Source organism: Sceloporus occidentalis, unplaced genomic scaffold (genome assembly GCF_023333645.1).
Source record: "Sceloporus occidentalis isolate IW3139 unplaced genomic scaffold, rSceOcc1.0.p SCAF_18, whole genome shotgun sequence".
Classification (NCBI taxonomy): Eukaryota; Metazoa; Chordata; class Lepidosauria; order Squamata; family Phrynosomatidae; genus Sceloporus; species Sceloporus occidentalis.
Genome location: NW_028316998.1, coordinates 3,848,251 through 3,870,813, shown reverse-complemented (window position 1 = coordinate 3,870,813; position 22,563 = coordinate 3,848,251).

Below are 22,563 nucleotides of genomic sequence, written 5' to 3'. Positions count from 1 at the left end.
CTGGACAACCAATATCTGGCACAGAAGCGATATAGTCCAGAGGTAGACAGCTTTCCTCAGGGGGATGATTTTGACGCCACCAGTGGAAGTGTTTAAATGAAGACAACCATTTTGGAAGTGACTTTGTGTTGCAGTTCTGGGATATTTGGGACGCTAGAGAAATCCAGCTGGATCCTGAAGGAATGCCAAAGTTGGGTAGATTTGGTCAGTCAAGCAACCCAGGAGTTGAAACTAGAAAGGACATAGCAAATGCTGCTAGAAGGTGTTCAGCAGCATGCCCTGGAGACCATGCACATAAATTATGATGTAACCCCAGCAGAAGAGCTGGCATCGGGGCAGAGCTCCTATGGCCTCTGTGCACAACAAGTAGGGTATCCAATTTTGGAGGAGGAGACAAGTGGCCCCCCAACAGGGCAGACTCTAGTAGATGCAACCCCAGTGGAAAAGTTGGCAGAGGGGCAGAGTACTGCTGGTCTCAGCCCACAAGCCCCCACTCCTCTGCATAGAGGCCTCAACAGACCTGTATCCCCTTCAGCAACCTTGGGGAGATGGGGTAGTGGGGACATTTTCTCAAGAACAGAGTGTACAGCAGGGAGATGGTGCATGTGGCACTTCTCTTCAGCGGCGGACAGGGCTACAGGGAAGGAAGGTCGGCCACCTCACTCCTCAGCAGCTAAGAGAGTATCTGGGAGATGGCATAGAGAGCCGATCTCCCCAGTGGCAGCAGGAGCACCAGGGAGGGGATGCAGGCAGTATCACTCCCCAGCGGCTGAGTGAGTGCCCAAGAGATGCACCTGGCCTATCTCGCAAGCCGCACTCAATCCCTAGCAACAGTGGTAGACGGTAAAGATGGAGGAGTGTTTTGGAATCTGCCTTACAATTAACTCAGGTCCAGACCAGTTGGAGGTCTGGTACCTGGTTAGGTTACCTTTAGGGGGGGGACAAATGTCACGGAAGCCTTTGTGCCCTGTGGTCCTGAAGGGGCCTGAGGGCCAGCCTCCTCCCTACAGACTATGGGCCCTGGCCTTGGAAGGAGTTCTGTTTTTGCTGTGGTGGGTACAGGGGGTACTTCTTCCTCCTGGTACCAAGTGCTACGTTTATCTGATTACCAGAGACTCTAAAAACTGTGGAGCTCAGACATAGATTTGGAGTACTTGCATTCTGGGAGGTGGTTTTATCTGTGTTGTGTTACTCTTCATCAGGTCAGGACTAACAGAACAGAGACCAGTATTTGCACAAAAGATCTGCTATCCAGCCGGTTGTGGCCAAAGGTCAGAAAACCTGTGTTTCCCGTCTTCCCCGCAGACTACAATAGTGAGACCCTACTAGGCTCAGCTGGGTTATGTGCAAATACTGAGCCGTGTGCAAAGGAGGGCCTGATGGAGAACTGTGTATGTTTTGCTCTTACTTTTGTATGTAACTTACCCCTAGTGCTGTTTTAAATACCAGTGTTCAAGTTCATAATTTATTATAATATTAATATAAATAATACTAAAAAAAATAATAAAGTGAGGTAAGTGATGTCATTGTGACATCACTGGCATTAATAACATGTTCAGGAGGTCCCTAAGAGGACCTCTAACCATTTAAAAGAAAGAAAGAAAAAATAAATAAATAAATATATATATATATATATATATATATATATATATATATAAAATTAAAAAAAAATTAAAAAAAAAATTAAATATACAAAAAACAAAATAATAATAATAAAAAAATAAAAAAACCTTACATCCCATTGCCCTAGCATAACATCTACCCAGTATAACCCTCCTGCCCCCGTTCACAACCCCCAAACCCGTTAAGCCATAGGCATAAAAATTATACAAAAAATGTACACCTTATAGTATGTTCCCTGGTGCTGGGAAAGTATGGAAAATCTATATAAATTAGGTATTTCTGAAATCAGGACACCTGAATTTGTAAACTTGGAGGGGATTTTCCATCACTTTACCTAATTTTGTGAGGATACAGAGGGAAAATTTAAAAAATATTAGGGTTTTTTTTTCTAATTTTCGCTTGTTTTTACTAAATTTCTCATTCTAAATTTTCAGCTAATCATCCAACTATGGTATCAAAAGAAAGCCCTCTCTCTCCTTGAAAAAACAATATATAGTTTACATGGGTACACTATTCATAGGAAAAGAGAATAATCGCTGAACCGCAAAAATGGCAAAATTGCTCTGGGACTTGAGGTACCAAAAACCCCTGGGATTGAAGGGGTTAATCACACACACACTATATGGACAAAAGTATTGGGACACCTGACCTACACCAACAAGAACTTTTATGATATCACACTGTAAATACTTAGACAGTTATATGTAGCTGGTCCTTCCTTTGCAACCAAACAACTTTCACTCTTCTGGGAAGGCTTTCCACAAGATTTTGGAATGATTAATGATTTTGTGGGAATGTTTTCTATTCATCCAGTAGAGCATTTGTGAGGTCATGCGCTGATGTTTGATGAGAAGGCTCGGCTCGCAATCTCCATTACAGTTTATCCCCAAGGTGTTTGATATTACCATACATTGCCATTAGTGATTTCCTAATTTTTTTATCCTGCTAACAACATTTTTGTGGCAAATGGTCTGTGTGTCTGTGTTATCATATTGTCTGACTGGAAATTCCAGATTTGATTATATGTCCTGGTCTCATTACTATGCATCACATATTATAATACGGTTTATGGAAATGTGCAGTCAGTCTTCCTTAAAGTTATTTTCAATATTGAGCTATAAGCTATAATTCCTTTACCACCTTACATTGTTTTTCCATTATATGGTTGATGAAAGTTATAGACACATACATTATGTATGTACAAAAATATGATAACTGAAGTGGTAAACAAAGTTTGACAACCCGCTACATGCCATAATCAGATATACTGATTTTAAAATATTGAATATTTTACAACAAATCATTAGATTCTGTGTGTCATTTTGGCATGTGCAATTGAATTCTCTTGACATTCAACATTATTTAAAAAATTACATAAGATCAAAAATGGAAAAGTGTTTTTATTCTTATTCTTTTTTATGGTAAGTTTAAAATTTTAAACTGAATACATATATTATACCGCCTCGAGTATTGCCTTTGTAAAATCAAGTAATACTTTCTTATTTTCATTTTTTATACATTATGTAAAATTTGTGAGAATATATTGGATATGAATTTTTCATCATTTTGTAAAATATGTATTAAATCTTAGAAGTTTCCTGTTTCAGGGCTTTCATATAGGCCGTTAAAATACTATAGAACAAATTACATAACTAGTCACAGGACAGATGTCATGTTTGTATTAAACAGTCTCTGAAAACCCCTACCTTCCAAATCAGTGTTTGAAAAATGTGCCCTGATTGAAATACAAACAACCTCAACAAGGACATCCTGCAACAAAATTCCTGATTATGTTCCCCTCTTTGGGCTGACCAATTCACAGATTGGAAAAAAGCCAGGAAAAAGACTTATACAATCACTGTGTTGAACAACTGAAACTCCACAGATGACACACAGATAGACCCACTAACCTCACTAGCACGGAGAATTAAACTGGACGTTGTTTGTCAATCAACCAAGCCCATCTGTGCCTGTCGAGTCAGAGGCTTTTTTGTAACATCCCTTTCCCCAGTCAACTTGCACCACAATGACAGGGCTGACATGTGATGGATCACCCCTGCTACCGACACTCCTTAGGAATAGACAAAGCCCACATACCACAGCATAACCCCAGACAACACGTCAGGATCCCGTGTCTGCCCTGCCGGGTCTATGAAATAGACACTATTTCTTCCAGAGCTTCTTGTAAAATGACCACATCTCTGTTACCAAAGATCGCCTTGTCTACTGCCCATATGCACGCTTCCCAGGCTCCAGAGCCCCTCCAGACACATAATACCCTCCCAATCTGCCAGTGGAGTAAACTCGAAGAAGCAACTCCTGCTTTCTCATAAACAGTGAAAGACACATGTAATTGCAAACAAAGCAAAACTAAGTGACCAAGCAACTCAATCACACTACGCGATGAAGAAGTTAAACTGTTAACAACCTGCACCACACTCGGATTGTTGCAATGAAACCTAATCCGCCTGATGGCAAGTCTATCCCCCCAAATCTCTACCACCACTGCCATGGGGCAGAAAAACTTTTGGAGCAGCAGCAGAAGACAGAATAGAGATGACAGAAGATAGAAACAGAAGAACAATATATAAGTAGGAGAGTGAATAATAGTGTGAGAGAGCATGAATGAGAGTAGGTGAGTGAGAGTGAAAGTACCAAACAAAAATTTGGTAGCTCTTTGCTTTGTTTTCATTTATTTCGCTGGGATTCATACAAATTGCAAAAATACCAAAAATTGTGTTAAAATTGCAATTTGTACGAATCTGAATGCAGAAGTGTAGTGGTGGATGATCCAAAATGTATTTCCCTCCTTCTTAGGTAAAACCCCAATAGGTGAAATATGCAGATTTTCTAGAGGGAGGAAACAAAGGCATCGTCACTCGCAATGCACATACAGGGTGAATATATAAAAATAAATTGCAGTCCCAAAATAATTTTCATAAAATGTGGGTCCAGCATCCCTAATACACATCTTTACTGTTTTTACTGTAAAAAACCCTTACCACTGATTTAGGTGAAAAATAAATCTGGTCTGAATGGATCATTTCCTGTTCATAATATTAATGAACAGGTCTTCAGACAGGAATTTCATTGTTCCCATGGGCATTTTTATAATATCATGTGCTATTTCCCACCTCATCCCTATAGAGCACCAATAGGAATGTGGGGGTAAAAGAAAAAAAACTAAAAAAAACTACTTGTTTCCCCATCATTCAAGCCTTGCCGCTGGAATGAAGGTAGCTAAAATGTAATAAAAAATCTTTAAAGGAACCAATCCCATGCATCCAACCATGTTTTGTGGGAGGGGACAGTGTTAAAACATGACAATTAACAAATCTCTAGATACCCCTTATATATATATATGAGAAAAAAATCCAAATAATCCATTACATAACTAAGGGTTCCACAATAGTGGGTTTATATATACTCATGTACACAGGCGACCCCCAGTGTTTGGTGGATGAGTTGAACTCTCCATTGACTTGGATGGGCTCCAGAGACTCAAATAGACTTTAATGGGGCCAAGTAAAAAGAAGATGCACTAGTGCCTTGGTGTCCAAGTTTTTTCTGCAGTGGGCCACTTCATCAGAATTGTATACGTGCGCGGGCTGCACTCATTTTTCGCTGTGTGAAAATATGGCCTTTAATAAAATATGCAGATTAAAATAAAGTAAATGACACAAAACCTTTACTTTTCCTCTCACTGATTTCTGGGCCTAGAAAGTTTCGTGACTACAAATTCAGGATTCTGAATAAGTTAAAATGAAATAGTTCTATTTATTTTAGGGATGCACCAAAATGAAAATTCTGGACCAAAACCGAAAATTCAGGGTTTACTTAGCCAAAAGTGAAAATGACCCCCCCACACATACTTTTAATAAAAGTAAGTTGCACACCAAAATTGTACAAAAAAATTATATATTATGATTGTTAACAGCAATCTCAGGCATACCCAGATTCCAGTATGTACTGGTTGGCTGGGCATTGTACCAGTAATTTGTGTCCAATTTTAGTGTGTAACCACACTTTTATTAAAAGTAACACACCACAATTGGACAAAAAAAAATCAACAATATGACTTGGGATGATAGGAGTGTGATTGCTAACAGCTGTTAGCAACCACACTCCTATCATGCCAAGTCAGCCAGTACATGCTGATACAGGGTGGCTGTAAGTGCAGACCCCATACTGCTGGCAGCATCAATACACAAGGGGGGCAGCTAGCCAGGTTTCAGCATGTACTGGCTAACTTGGCATGATAGGAGTGTGATTGCTAACAGCAAACACACTGCTATCATACCCAGGCAACCAGTAAATGCTGGAACCTAGGCATGATGGGACTGTGATTGCTGTTAGCAGATTGCTGTTAGCTGTTAGCAATCACACTCCTATCATCCCAAGTCAGCCAGTACATGCTGGCACAGGGTGGCTGTAAGTGCAGACCCCATACTGCTGGCAGCATCAATACACAAGGGGGACAGCTAGCCAGGTTTCAGCAGGTACTGGCTGACTTGGCATGATAGGAGTGTGATTGCTAACAGCAAACACACTCTTTTTATACCCAGCCAACCAGTAAATGCTGGAACCTAGGCATGATGGGACTGTGATTGCTGTTAGCAGATTGCTGTTAGCTGTTAGCAATCACACTCCTATCATGCCAAGTCAGCCAGTACATGCTGGTACAGGGTGGCTGTAAGTGCAGACCCCATACTGCTGACAGCATCAATACACAAGGGGGGCAGCTACCCAGGTTTCAGCATGTACTGGCTGACTTAGCATGATAGGAGTTTGATTACTAACAGCAATCACAGTCCCATCATGCCTAGGTTCCAGCACTTACACATCCATGCTATCACTCACTCATTCATTCACACATTCATTCCATCACAGGCATACTCATTCAAACAACCTCCCCCACCCCCTTACCTACTACAGCTCTCGATGCCGCTCACAGACTTCAGCAGGGGGCGCGGCCTCCTTCGTTGTCCCCACAGAGGAGGCAGGACTGGAGCAGAGAATAGACCCTCCCACAAGTAAGCGGCAGGGCTTGTGATCCTTGCTGCCGATCTCACGCGGGCCGCACCTCGAGGTCACGCGGGCCGCATGTTGGACGCCCCTGCACTAGTGCATGGTGGGTTTATTCATTAAAACTGTATCAGACAAGGACATGCAAGTTTAGTATGGAACCTCCTTAGGGATTAAAATAAGAAATTTGTTTAAATTGTCATTAGGTGTTACTTCCAGGTTTTAATTACACAATAACACTGTCACTTTAACTCCGTAACGACTAATGGCTTTCCATTACAGTAACACTGTTGGTCTCTTTTTAAGCTCATTCAATGCCATAAAGTACCAGGAAGTTATTGATCATTAACTGACCTTAGAAAGTGATTAACAGTGTTGCTGTAGTGCATCAGTATCAAGGCATTCATTGACACTGAAAACCCACCCCAGGAAGCACTGTGACTGCTCCGGAGAGCGACCACAAGTGCCATAGCGAGAGATGTGTCTCACAAGATGGCGGCACCCACCAGTAGCGTACCTAGCGGGGGCGGTCTGCACCGGGTGCCGCTCATCAGGGGGGTGCCAACTTGCCGGCACCCGGCACCCCTCCAGAGACGGACAGTAATGTCCGCCGCTGGAGGAGAAGGCTCGCAAGGGAGCGGTATCGGAGGTCTTTAACAGACCTCCGGCTTAAAATCACTCAAGGGAGCCGGAGGTCTGTTAAAGACCTCCGATACCGGTCCCTCGCGATCCGCTCGGCAGCTGCTGCTGTGCGCCGGGGTCTGTTGTCAGATCCCGGCGCACAACACTGAAGCCGCGCCCACCGCCGTCCGTGCCCTCTGAACCCGGAAGAAGACAGAAGAAGATGAGCGAAGAGGAAGAAAAGGAGCTGATGAGTGTGGATTGGTTAAGTGTGGAATCTGTGGATTGGTATGTGTGGATTGGTATGTGTGGAATCTGTGGATTGGTAAATGTGGATTGGTAAGTGTGGATTGGTACGTGTGGAATCTGTGGATTGGTAAGTGTGGATTGGTAAATGTGTGAGAGTGATGGGTGTTATGCTGTACCATTTCCAATGTTTTTTCCATTATGCTCTAAAGTACATCATAACTCCCATCACTCTATACTGTTCCATACAGTGGCAGAGCTGGGAGACAGAGGCGTTGCACCCCCACCGCAGGACTCCTGAAAGATAAGTGAACTTCAAAGGGGGGAGAGGGTAGATAGTTAGGAGGGGGTAGATAGGGAGAAGGGAGTGAGACGGGGGGGATAGGGGGTAAATAGGGAGAAGGGAGTGAGAAGGGGTAGATAGGGAGAAAGGAGGGTAACAAGAATATTGAAATAAAGAGTCAGAATGCGAGAGCGAAAATGAATGGATTAATGTGTGGATGAATTGTGTGAATGAGTGAGAGAATTAATGAATTTGTGAGAATGCATCAATGAATATGTGTAAATAATTTGTGTGAAAGAATAAATGATTGTGTGAATGAATTGTGTGAATGAAAGTGAATTAGTAAGTGACTGTAAAAGTGTTTGTGTTAATCATAGGTGTATAGTTGATTGTCAAAAAGGCAAAGATGGTATGAGCAGGGTGTTTATGGGACAAAAATGGCACAGGCAGGGTGTTTATGGGACAAAGATGGCACAGCTAGCGTGTTTATGGGACAAAGATGGCGTACACTCAGCTGTTTGGGAACAATGCTGACTCATGCTGGGCTGTTTGGGGCAAAGATGGCACGTCCTATGTGTGTGTAATTTGGGTGCTGGTCAGGTTCTATGTGGGCAATGTGGATGCTGTTTTATTTGGAGGGTTATTAAAGAAAGCACTATTATATGTTCAGTAAATGTTATTTAAACGTATTTATTTTACTTATAAGTTATTAATTTATTTTTTCAGATTTCTTGTTGTTTACAGTTGACATACAGTTTACAAATTGGTGCAATAAATATTCTTGCCAACATAGTTTTGTAGATGTCTTTACATATACTTGTACTTATTGCCCTATAACTGTTATGAACCTACTACTTACCTGCTCCCGGGATCCACCGACGAACAGACGCATCACAGCGTCTCCTCCTCTGCAAACATCTACAAAGAGCCAAGAGATTGCAATCCCATCAAGCTAGATGATCTCTCTTCTTTACTCGGTTAAACTTCCATGTCACTTACAGACCAGGAAGTAAGAATGGGAAGGCTGATGCCCTATCCTGTCAATATTCTAACAAACCTGATGATCCCAACCTGATACATCCAGTAATATCTTCCACACACTTCTTAGTCACTAAAAAAGACTATCACCAACACTACAAAACGTAGTGAAACGAGATGGCCTCTTCTACCATCAAGATTGTCTGATAATACCATCTCTGTCAGGGACTGGGTCTATACTGATGACTGTAATGACCCAGAGGGCCCAAAGATGGAGTTCAGGAGGTAATGCGCAGTAGCGGAGTTGGACAGGGCCTGGTGCAGGGTGACTGCACTCCCCCGAATGGGCATCCAGGTTTGTGCGGCCACATACCAGGGCCCTGACATAGCAGCGGATGTTGTCCAGAACAATGCAGAACTTGGTGATATCCTGCAGGCACCCTGGAGCAGGCATGAGACCTAGCTCTAAAGACGAATGTGAAGGATGCTGCAGACTGGGAGTATGGAAGCCAGTTGCAAGTGTCTAACTGACATAACACCATAATGGTTGTGGTGGATAGGTTGACTAAGATGGCACGTTTTATACCACTCAGACATCTGTCCCCTTGGCGGATGAGACAACTGAAGTATTCATAAAAGAAATGATTCGATTACATGGCATTCCTCTCCAAGTACTGACCGACCGGGGCTCCCAATTTACATCTAAATTCTGGAGATCCTTCTGCAAAGGACTAAGAATCGAACAAGCCCTGTGTGACAGAATGACCTGTCATACAAGGCCCCAAGGTAGTTGGCTCCAGTCTGGCTGTCAAACAAAGATAGCACAGACAGGAACTCCATTGTTTAATTAATCCCATCAATAGGATTGCTGCCGGGGATTAAAGGTTGGGTTGAATACATGTATCTGTTAATTTATGTTAATGCAGTTCTGTGGATATATGAGTCTATGTTTTACATCAATAAACTGTTCATTCCTGCTGTACTCAGTTCAAGGTAGTTGTGTCTACTTATTGTGTACACATAGCAGGGTTCCAAGGTGCGCATGCTGGCTGGTGCTGGAAGTGATTCCAGGGACAACAGGAGGATACATGTGGGTGATCTCTGGGAGTTACTACAGCTCTCTTGGTGAACCCGTTACACCCTGTCCTCTGCTTATCATCCCCACTATTGGCTATTGGCCAGACCGAGAGGTTGAACCAAAGTCTTGAACAATACTTATGTTTTACTACTTCCCTACAATCTGACTGGTCTTCTCTGTTGCCTATGGCCGAATTTGTGCATTGCAATATTAAAAATGCGTCCACACAAGAAACTCTGTACAGAGATTGCCATGGAGACGCGTCTTCTCCCTGGCAGAGGAGGAGATGCGTACAGGCATTGCAATGGCTACCCGGTCGGCAAACAGGTAGCATAAACATAATATTACACGTTACATCTGTAACGTGTTCTTATAACCTCGGGTGACCTCTTAATGCAGGACACGCCTCCTATTTAAACCTGGACTTCCTCTTCTGGGTCACCTTGGTTGGTGTATTCTGCTGTTTTCCTGTGTGAGTTACTGTGACTATTTATTCGTGACACGGCTTGCTGACTTATCTCCTGTTTACTGATTTCCCTCCTGTTCTCTGATCGTTTGGTATTGACTCGGCTTGTTTGACTACTGTTCTGGATTTGATTCGGCTTCCCGCTTTACTGGTTACCAGACCTGATTCTCGGTTCCAGCTCTCCTGGCTACTTCTGGTTCCTGTTTGCCTGGCTCCCTCCGCCATCCGGGATCCTCCTCATCCAATCATTACAGTATAATAATATATCAAAGCCAAATATTCATTTAAGCCTCATTTAATTTTTTTTTTCAGTGTAACTGATAAATTGTGAATTAACTTATTGTTAAGTAGCAAATATTGATATTGCAATTTACTGATGAAAAATGTAATCCCGTATTGATTTTTTCTATGGATATCTTACACTGATTAGGATAGTTGATTAGATTTCTCATTATCATAATTTAGTAGCTAATGGACAGAAAGGACATTTGTAGTGTTAATTACTATCGTAAATGTGATTTATAGGTTCTAAAAATGTAAAAATAAAATATAATTATTACATTGAAAATTAATGAGACAATCATATTTGTAATTATTCACATCCTATATGGCTGCCACGTTTACCATAAAGAACTACCAAACTTTAGTCAATGAGGCAACTCCAATCTTCCTTCCCTATGTTTTATCAATAATATGCTTGCCACATGTGATTCTCCCATCACTAGGGAACTCTATAAAACAAACAAGCTTCTACTAAAGTGTAAATGTAACATTTGAAAACTTTTTTTTACATGGGACTAGATAAATACACCGTTTGACCTTTACTAGATTTGTTCTGTACAGGAAACCTCAATGTCCTAAAAAGTAGATTGCCTTTATAACAGTATAGTTAATGTATAGTTAATGATAATACATCAGGTCACAAAAAACATCAGGTTATGAAAACATATTTGGCATTAAAATAGAAAGATATTAACTATAACTATAAATACATATTTGTCATGTATGTAGGTAGTGTGTATCGTGCATTGTAAACCCAATACCAGTTTAACCCACCAAATAACGACACGGAGACCGAAATTGGATAAAGCAGGCCACAGCACAATTTTATTATAAAACCATAAAACACTGTGTTGGCCCAAAACACCATAAACCAATAAGAATAATATACAATACCGATAAATAATAAATACAAATATACAAATATACATAACACATTACCGTAACATATTCAAAACATAACCAACACAGGAACCGAATTAACCCCGTCCTTGCCGGCCTCTCACACTGCACAATCCAGACCACAGGTACTCACCTCCCCCCTCGTCCAAACAAAATTGACAGCTACCTTTCGCTGTCCCACCACCAATGCTAACCACCAGCCGTCCAACAAGCTCGGTGGGCACGTCCAATAAAACACCAGAGGTTAGGGGAGGATTGAGCCTTCCATTACACCAGCATCCAAACTCCATCACTTACCAAAACCAGACCGGCAAAGACACACAAACCGCCAGCTGTGACAAAAGAAAGAAAGTTAGTACACAAGAAATAGGGAGGGAGGGTGGGTGGGAAGCAGGTAAGACTGTTGGCCGTGTCTGTAAAAAAGGACAGTGACCGGGGTCACCCAGAGGGCACCTTATATCACCTAGGGTCTCCCACCCCTCAATTAACATCCCCCAATCAAAACACGGACATGCCCTGAGCATGCACTAACCCACACACATACATGCTCCCTGTCCATTTAGCTACGCTGATTCCCAGGGGCCTTGATCCTACCCAGGCTGCGGAGCTGCATATCTCACTCTTGTTTCAGTTTCCCTGTTTTGCTTGAATCCATTCCTGGATTTCCTTTTGCTCTGTTCTGATCTCCCATTCCTTGCTTCTGCTTCAGCTCTTTGCTTTTGCTTTGTATCCTTTATAAGGTGTGCCCCTCCCATGTGTTCTGTTTGTCTCAGTCTGCAGTCTAAAGGTATGTCTCAGTGCTATGTGTTTGGTTTACATGTTTAGTTTGTTTCGTACCTCTGTCAGCAGGGATTAGTGTTAGGACCCACCGTCATTGGAGTACTTTGGCGTAGTGGTGGGGTAAGCATACTATGGCCATAAGATGTGACGGAATCTCCAATAGTTATCAAATAGTCCTAGGCTAGTTTCTGTATTTTTGTGTATCAGTCTGTCCCCTATCCCCGGTAGAGGGGTGTCCTGTCCTGTTCATGTCTTGTTCCATGTAGTGCCCTGTACCATGTATATCTTGCCTATTATGTTTCTTGCCTGGTCTCCCTATCCCTTGCTTGTTATGTTTCTTCTATAACCTCTGCTTAGCTTCCACACTCCCAGCCTGCAGCATCCTGCACATGTGTCTTGTGTAATGTCTCATGCCTGTTCCAGGGAGCCTGCAGGATTTAACTTCGTTCTGGACTACATCCGCTGCTATATCTGGGCGCTGGTGTGTGGCTGCACACCCCTAGATGCTCATCACCTGTGTGAGTGCAGTCGTTCTGCACCAGGCCCTGTCCTGAGACTCCGCTACTGCATACTGAACTCCTGAACTCCATCTTTGGGCGCGCTGGGTCATTACAGTCGTCCGTATGGACCCAGTTTCCTGACAATATTATTTGTAAGTAATCTTGTAATGTTTCAAATATATATTGTGCTGTTTGAAATACCACCTGTTGATACAAAAAATCGAGGCATTAAGAGCAAGTGGGTGTGGCTTGGCAAACATAAAACCATGAGGAAAACCATGCAGGCAGGCCAAGGCCCTGACACAGGTAAGCCGCTAATAGGAGAGATGGAAACCCTGACAACACTAGACTTGTGCATTTCATAAATTCATTAATTCATACAACGCCCCCAAAACAAGGCCAGACCCACAATTAATCAAACAAAAATTAAGCAAAAAGCTCAGAATTTTTGTCTGAAATTTGTGGGTTCGCATCCAGTCACACATAGTCTCACTCTCTCTAAGACTCGCGTTGATGCTCTCTAAATGTTTCCCTACCTTCTCTGCCAACCGTTTTCACATCTTCTTCATCTTTTATCTTCTCCCTTTTCTACTCTTTTCTCTATTCTATTCATTCTTTCTTTCTTTGTCCGTATCTCCATGGACATAACCCGTAATGCAGTGCAAACTTCCGCTGAGCTGTGGTGCCTTCTTCACCTGATCATCTAATTAGGAGAGAGGACTTCACTGCAGAGACGAGAGAAGAGAAGGGAGAAAATAAAAGAAGATGCAGAAAAAGATACAAAAGAAGAAGTGGAAGCTGAAGTTGTCGGCAGAAATATTTAGAGAGCGTGAGAGAGAGTGTGAACTAGAATAAGAGCGTGAGTGACAGTGTGTGAGTGTAAAAGTGGGCACCAGGTAACAAATTTCATTCCCAAATTAAAAATGCCCCCGCATTTTCGGCCAAAACGAACGAGCAAGGAATGAAATTTGTTGCCAATTTGCAAATGTCTAATTAATATGTATTCGCTTTACACAAATGTAAGTCTTTACAAGTTAATCTAAATAAAAACTTGTGGGGCTTCTATGATGGAGCACCAGAGGGTCATGTCACGCCAGCGCCGGTCATAGAAGCCCCAGAGGAAGTGCTGGCAGCAGCGGAGGTTGCCAGAGAGGAGGATCCAGGTCTCCTGCAGCGCTGTGGGGGATTTGGATCTTAGTCTTATAGTAAGGCCTCTATCTGAGGTTCGACTATAAGAAGACCCCAAATATAAAATGAGGGGTATTTTTCAGAGCCTTTACTCTGAAAAAAACCTTGTCTTATATTCAAGCACATGCAGTACATCCCGAACTCATCTAAGTTAGGACATCCAAGGCGTCCTGACAATGTGTAGTAAAGTAAAGCCATTAGGAGAGGTTCAAGGTTAAGAAAATGACAGGAAAGCAGAGAAGGATGGTGGAGGACCTTAAATTTCCAGAGGCTGACTCTAGCAAAAAAAAACTACTGTGATGCCATGGGAGCACACAAGTTGGATTTAATGATCCTTGCCTGAGGGAGCCAACAGCCCTGGTAAAACCCAGCAGTGTGAGAAGTCAGTGTCCAGACAGGCCAAGAGTCCTAGATATACAAACAAGGGGACTGCTAATGTACAACTAAGGCCATGAGACCCGGATAATACTTCTAGTAATACTCCTGGCAGGGGCGTACCCAGAGTATTTGGCACCCGGGGTGGATCCCGTATGTGGTTATCAATGCCTCAATGCTGTAATCCATTCCTGGATTTCCTTATGCTCTGTACTGTACTTCTGATTCTCTGATTCCAGTCCTACTCTTAGGTTTAGCTCCTGTGTCCTTTATAAGGTTTGCCCCACCCATTGGTAACATTTGTCTCAGTCTGCAGGTATGTCCTTCTCTGTTTTGTGTTTAGATTTACTGCTTAGTTTCAGCTTATTAGTGATTCAGTAGGCAGGGTTTAGCGCTGGGACCCACTGAATATTGGAGTACTTTGGGGTAGTGGTGGGCTAAGCATTCTATGGCCATAAGATGTGACCTAGGCTAGTCCTGTATTTTTTGTGTTTCAGTCTTTTATGTGCCTTTGTGAGGATTTCGGTTCCTCTTTCCTCTCCCCATGTCCCAGTTAAGATATCCTATCCTTGCTTAAAGGAGAAGTGTCTGAGAATCCCGGCTCCTCCCTTCATCCCTTATGTTCCTTGTTGCCTGTCCTTTATCGTGTCCTGTATCGTGTCCTGTATCATGTATGTCTTGTCTGGCTATGTTTCTTGCTCAGTCTCCCTGTTCCTTGCTCTGTCCCCCTTGTTTGTTATGTTCTGCTGTTACTCTGCTTAGCTTCTCTACTCCCAGCCTGCAGCATCCTGCACATTCGTCTGTAGAACGGTGTCTCATGCCTGCAGGATGCCTTGTTTTGTTCTGGACAACATCCGCTGCTATGTCAGGGCCCTGGTGTGTGGCCGTACAACCCTAGGTGCTCAACACCCTGGAGAGTGCAGTCGCCCTGAATCAGGCCCTGTCCAACTCCGCTACTGCACAATAGCTCCTGAATTCCATCATTGGGCGCTCTGGGTCATTACAGTTGTCTGTATAGACAGCTATATATCTAAACCATTTTGTTTCCATAAAAATGTCTGAGCGCATTTCTCCTAGGCTTACAAAGGATATTGGAAACTAAAGTTATTTGGGTGCAGTGTTAATGGGTTAACAAAATTACATTTTTACATTCAGCCATAAAGAGTTTCTAATGGATAATAGTTTAAAAACGGCCGTTCTGCAAAACAATACCTGGGAAATAAATGTGTTATGTGATTTTTGTTCTCTTCTATTCTACATTTGTCAGGAGTGCAGAAGTTTACAAGTTCAGGGAAAGGGCAGAATAGGTATTTTGTGGTAATATGTTGAAATAATAAAAAAAACCCACACATTTTGTATGATTATCACATTTTAATTAAGAAACATTTGCACACTAAAATAACATTGTGATTAAAACATTTATATACGTTCAAAACAATTATATACATTCTAAATAGTTTTTATTACAGTTCTTAGAAGCTTATCAAAAGGCTAATTATTCATACCAAGAGTGCTTGTGATTTTAGTATCTCCAGTTACTCTCTGCTTCCCATCCTAGATTTTAGTCTCTTTAAACTCACCCCAGGAGTTCTTTAGAACTATGTATTATAAATTAATTATTAATTAATAACACTGCTAATCCAAACAACATACAACCCGATGTCGCTCACTCTGTTCACCAAAGTGTCACTACAACACCACATTTGTTACCAAATGCTGAGGTGTACATGTTGTGTGGCTTCTGCCCCACCTTTTATGCACCTAAAGTTGGTGTTTCAGTGACATCTTAGCGAACCGAGTGTGCGGCATTGGCTGCTTTTTAAAAAAAATATTATAATGACTAACTTGTATAGATGGTAATGTTTTATGTTGCCTAATATCAGAGAAACCGTATGGATAGCAGAATAAACATTTTCATCCTTGAAACTTACCCCGAGTCCTGCACCAGTCCCTCTCTCCCATACCTGTACCCTTACCGGGACCTGTTAACCTGTTACCTCGGCTTGTGCTACGACCATGTCTCATTCTCCTTAACCTGTTAGCCTATTACTGACAACCCGTTACTGATCCCAGATTGTTCTGTGACCACGTATCCGGTTCCTGATCTTGCCTGTTCTGCAGCTCCCAGGGTTTTCTTCCTGGCCTAGCATCCATCATGCCTATAGGTTTCTACTCCTCTGCCTCAGATAGGCCCCGTGGGCCTATCGGCTGGCCGAGTACGTTTCTGTTCCTTGGTCTAAGCTTGAAGAACAGTCATTTATTATCACTTCTCCTCAGTTTACTATTATCTACTACTCTGCAGTTTAGTGTGCATCAGTAAAAAAACTATATTAAATACATTAGACTTCTGCATTTGGATTGCACATTTACTGAATTTTGTTAAATTCGACGATTCGTACGAAGCCCCAAAAACGGGGCCAGAGCACCCACCAATCGGGTGAAAACAAAGCAATAAGCTCAGAATTTTCACATGACATTCGTGGTTCCACATTCACTCACATTTTCATTCTTGTTTACTTTCTCTCACGTCACCTGAGGCCAATATCGCCATTCTTGCAGTGATGACCTCTTCGATTGGAGCATCGGGGAGGCCATCACCAAAGTGCCACTATTTCGGCAGAAGTTGCCGGGTTATGTCTGCAGAGGTGAGGATGAAGAAAGGATTAAAGATAGGAAAGAGAAGAGAATGGAGAAGATAGAAGATGCAGAAGAAGAAGATGCGGAAGCAGAAACATTCAAGAGAAGCAGAAGTGGTCGGCAGTGAAGGTAGGGAAACATTTAGAGAGTGAGAGAGTGAACAAGAATGGGAGTGACAGTGTGACAGTGTGAATCTGGGCACTGGACAACAAATTGTTTTGCCACATTAAAAATGCCCCCTGCATTTTCAGCCAAACCAAATGGGAAGAGAACGAAATTCATTGCCTGAAAACGAATGGGAAAAAAACAAACTGAAAAATGTTAATTGGTTTTGTCCCACATGTCTAATATACAGTATATAAACAATTTTATTGATTAGTCCTGCACAATTAATTAGGATGTGACACCATGGCTACCTCCAGGTTTGTACTATTCTACCAGGCAGCCATTTTATAGTGAAAAACACCTTCCTTATACTGTAATTTGACAAATGCTTGGATTTTCCTTGCCATTCCAGGTGGCATAGATGGAGAGATGGCTCCACCCCCCAGGCCGCCCGAAATATAATGTAAACGGCCGCTGGGTGTTGATGCCGCCTGCCGGCGCTACTTTAATACTATTTTTTTTCATTTAATAGCCGATCCGGCTTGCCATATTACATTTTGTGAAAGCTCCGCCCCCTCGCACTCACCTTTCACCCCTCACACTGCTCCCATCACTATGCGGCCATCAGATTGTTGGAAATCGAACCTAAACGGCCGCTGCGTGCTGATGCCGCCGGCCGGCGCTACTTTAATACTTTTTTTTTAAAATTTAATATGGCAAGCCGATCCGGCATATTAAATAAATTAAAAAAAAGGATTAAAGTAGCTCCGGCCGGTGGCATCAGCACCCAGCGGCCGTTTAGATAAGTTTTCCAGCAGTCTGATGGCCGCATAGTGATGGGAGCAGCGTGACGGGTGAAAGGTGAGTGCGAGGGGGCGGAGCAACTTCCCTTGACTTGCCCCCCAGGCCTTAGGCTGCCAGCCCTCCCCTGCAGGTAGGGCAGGAAACTTTATAAAAAAGGAGACCTCCCTCTTCCTCCCCACTGTTCTTTCCTGCCCTATTCAGGTAGGAAGCATGTAGCGATGCTCCTTTTCCTTTCTTTTTTATTTTCTTGGATCCCCAGGGGAGGTCCTTGGGCTGATCCAGGGAACCACAGCAACAGCAGGCTGCAGCAACAATGGGTCACTTACCGCTTTAGTTGGCATACCTCCCCATAGCCCAGGGGGCTCCCTGGATAGATTACCAGCTCCATACTTCCTCCTCCACCGCCGGAGAGATGCAGCACTACACAGAGTATTTGTGCTCAATTCAGGCACTTATAGTACACAAACCCGCACTTCTGGTTTCACAGAACGGGTTACTGGAGGTCACCTGAGGCAGGAGCACTTCTGGAGACGTTCTACTTCCGGTTCCTGACCTCCTAATACTAGTATTACTTTTTCTCTTGTTACTCCCGGTAGCACAGGAGATAGCTCTGACTATCTGAATAGGGCAGGTAAGAATAATACCCCCAGAACCTCCCTCTTTACCCACAGTTCTTTCCTGCCCTATTCCGGGTAGGGGCAGTCATCCCCCGTTTTTTGTTTTGCTGAGCTTGTGAGAGAGCTCTTCGGTCCGGGGCTGCCATCCTGCTTTGGGTAGCGGACAAGGCCTTATCGTTTCTCTCCCTCTCTGGTATGATCCTTAGGAGGATAGTTTTTGCCGGCGCAGGGAAGGAGTTACTTCTGCAGAGTCCCTGGGGGGACTCTAGCCCACTTACCTTTAGCAGCCCTTGGACCGGGGTAGCTTGATGCAGGACGCCGGGACTCCACTGCATTCTGCCGTCTCTGATATGACATCTGCTTCTGGTTTCTTCCCAGGTGCCCAGTGTGGTTCAAGAGGCCTCTGGTGCTATTCTGGGACTTGAATTTGGTCCTATCTAGCCTCACTTCTCCTACTTTCGAGCCTCTCGAAGATATTCCAATCAAAATTCTCACCTGGAAGGTGGTCCTGTTAATAGCTTTAACATCAGCTAGAAGAGCAGCCGAGATCCATTCTCTATCCATTTTAAAACCTTATCTTCAGATGTTTGAGGATAGGGTAGTTTTGCATACGCCTCCAGAATTCCTTCCTAAGGTCATGTCACCATTCCATTTTCATCAGGATATTATCCTTCCGGTCTTCTATCCTCACCCCAGTAATGACAAAGAACGCCGGCTCCATTGCCTGGATGTACGCAGGTGCCTGGAAGTTTACCTACAGAAGACTGCTCCATGGAGAAGATCTTCAAATGTATTTGTCTGTTTTTCCGGAGCTAGGAAAGGTTTTGAAGTCCTCTATAGCTCGATGGCTAATCTCTGCTATTTCTCTAGCCTACAAAGCTGCTGGTAAAAAACCTCCCTCTAGTCTCAAGGCTCATTCCATCCGGGCGGTCACAACATCTTTGGCTGAGGCCGCTGGAGTGCCTATTGAGCAGGTTTGCAAACCTGCAGTTTGGAATTCTCTTCATACCTTCGTCAGGCATTACCGCCTACAGCCTGCCGGTCTGGATGATGCTAAGTTCAGTAGAAGAGTCTTGGAGTCAGTTGTTTGTTGCCCTCCTTAAGTGTCTTTTTTATATCTCCTGTGCTACCGAGAGTAACAAGGAAAACATTGGATTCTTACCTGAGAATTCCTTTTCCTTGTTACTTCCTGGTAGCATTTTTTTGCCCTCCCTAAATAAAGGTATTTTATTGTTTTCCGTATTTGGTCTTTTGTATTCACTGTGGGTAAAGGGGGAGGTTCTGGGGGTTTTATTCTTTCCTGCCCTATTCGGATAGGTGGAGCTATGCTCTATTCTCCTGTGCTACCGGGAAGTAACAAGGAAAATGAATTTTCAGGTAAGAATCCAATGTTTCTCAAGTATGTGCCAGGTTTTGCCTGCAGTGGAAGTTTTATATCACTTTGTTTGTATTCTCAGGTCCCTATGTTTATTTTTTTTCAGAAAAATCCAGAAAATCCTGCAGAGAGCTCCCCTCCTAGGAAAGCTACAGGAAAAACTAGGCACAAAAAGACCCTGCATGATCCACCGGCTAAGTTGTGCAGCTCCTGCACCCGTGCTAAAGAAGTTTCTACTACTGAATTTGCCTCCTGGTTAAAGGAGGAACTGCAATCAACTTTTCACTGCTTCAGAGCTATGGCCAACACCTCTCATGTGGCCATTTCCAAGCAAGAACCCTCTCAAAGGGCAACTCTACCCTTCCCACCAGGCGTTCCAGATGAATACCCAGATTCTTACACGGAAGGTACCTACTCCCATATTTTTGTTGTACCAAAACCCTCCGGGAAGATTCAGGCTGATCATCAACCTGCGTTCAGTCAACACCTGCATACCATATATCAGATTTTGAATGGAATCCCTGAGATCCACCACAGAGATCATATTTTTGGGGGACTTCATGGTCTCTATAGATCTTCAGGACACCTACGAAGAAGACGTTTCACCCAGGAGATAAGATCAGAAGTACATATAAATATAAGCAAACTCTACAAAAAAGTAGAGGAACAAACTGGACTGGATGTCTCCTCTGAGACACAGGTGGACATATGGGGAACAGCAGGATAGAAAAGACAATATAAAATGACACTATATATAAAAGTTTAAATAAAAATTCCAATGTATTAAGGAAATACACTCGTCACAACAGAATGCTCCCCACAGAAAGAGGTCATAACTATAATGATATTCCTAGGGGTAGAGGGGTAGACCAACCCATAGTGACGAACGACATTTAAGTAACCCTAACAGATCAAATTATGGTCATGTGAGAACCAATAGTGGAGATCAAATTAGAAACTCCAATACTAACAGAGATAAAGATAATAGACCTAATTACCAACCATTAAGAGGAAATAATATAAGACTAGAAGGGGTGATAGACCATAGAGAGAGACACAAAGGCAGGTCCCACATGCACTAAAAGACAATACACATATAACTAGAAATGAGAATGATCAGCAAAACAATAGACTGGATAATACCCGAACCAGAGGGTGGGAACACCCCAATCGGTTTTCCCCCCTAAGAGAGACAGACTCTCCGATAAAAAGAAAAAGGTTCGAAGGAACTCGGAATTAAAATTTATGGATAAACACCAATTGCGTAAAGAGGGTATATTTAATCTATCCTCTAGAAACATTTCATCAAATGAGATGTCAATCTTGAAAAAAAAGATTAAAGTTTGCTCCCCAGAGACCCTGTAATAGCTTTGTAGATGTACAGAAGTTTCTAGGAAAGCTGACCTAAACATACTCCAATAAATGAAAATTAGGCACATGTGAATTCAAAAATGTTTAAACCACAGTCAAAAAAAATTTCCGGTATTAATGTCTCATATAGTGGTTACTGCCTATTTACACAATAAAATATCTGATATTTCCAAAGATTTAGAATGAAAATAGTATGCCAGAAATTGTTTAGTGCTAATCATTTATTAACATTAACTTTCTTTTCCCCAACCACAATTTCTTTTTCTTTTACCACTGTCTTTTTTTTTTATAATCAACCGTACAAAAAGCTCTTCACCTGAAACACAGGAAATACACTTATATATATGCTATGAAAGACATTGTATTTCTCTACCATGTATCCACATTGACAATGAAACCTTCATTGTTGTTGCCACTTGATAGCATGCACAACTCCTATTGTGTCTATATAACCATACCAACAATCAAGGGAGCCATAGGCTCCTGTTATCAGCAACTCTGCTAGCAGCATATATGTGCCCATTGTATATGTGAGCACAAGTTTAGTCTATGTGTATATACATTTTTATGTATGTGTATATAAGTATGTATATACTGTATATCTGTAAAAATACAACTTATATATATAAGAAATCTAAACAATAATGAAAATAAATAAAAAATACTATGCATATTTAATAATAAATATTAAATTACTCCATTGGGGGCACCATTTAGCCTACAATTTGTTGTTAATTCACCTTTAGTCTTAATTCTGGAGATATTTCTGTGCTGGTGAGTTCCTTTCAGTTGCTCTGTAAGATCGACTAGGTTTCCAGAGATGGCACTTCTATGTTTTCCTGGAACCTCTCAACTCTTTCTCCAATCTATCGCTTTGTCTTAGTCTGTCAATTCTCGTCTTGTCATACGCCTTGAATATATGTATTGTATTAAGCGCTGCGTAAATTGTTAGCGCTAAATAAATAAAAGATAATAATAATAATATACTCCTCACCATATAGTAAAGTCAAACACCATGATATGATATCATATGTGTAACAGAATGACCTGTCATACAGGGCCCCAAGGTAGTCAGAGATGGCTCCAGCCTGGCTGTCAAACAAAGATAGCACGGGCAGGAACTCCATTGTTTAATTAATCCCATCAATAGGATTGCTGACTGGGGATTAAAGGTTGGGTTGAATACATGTATCTGTTAATTTATGTTAATGCGGTTCTGTGGATATATGAGTCTATGTTTTACATCAATAAACTGTTCATTCCTGCTGTACTCAATTCAAGGTAGTTGTGCGTCTACTTATTGGGTACA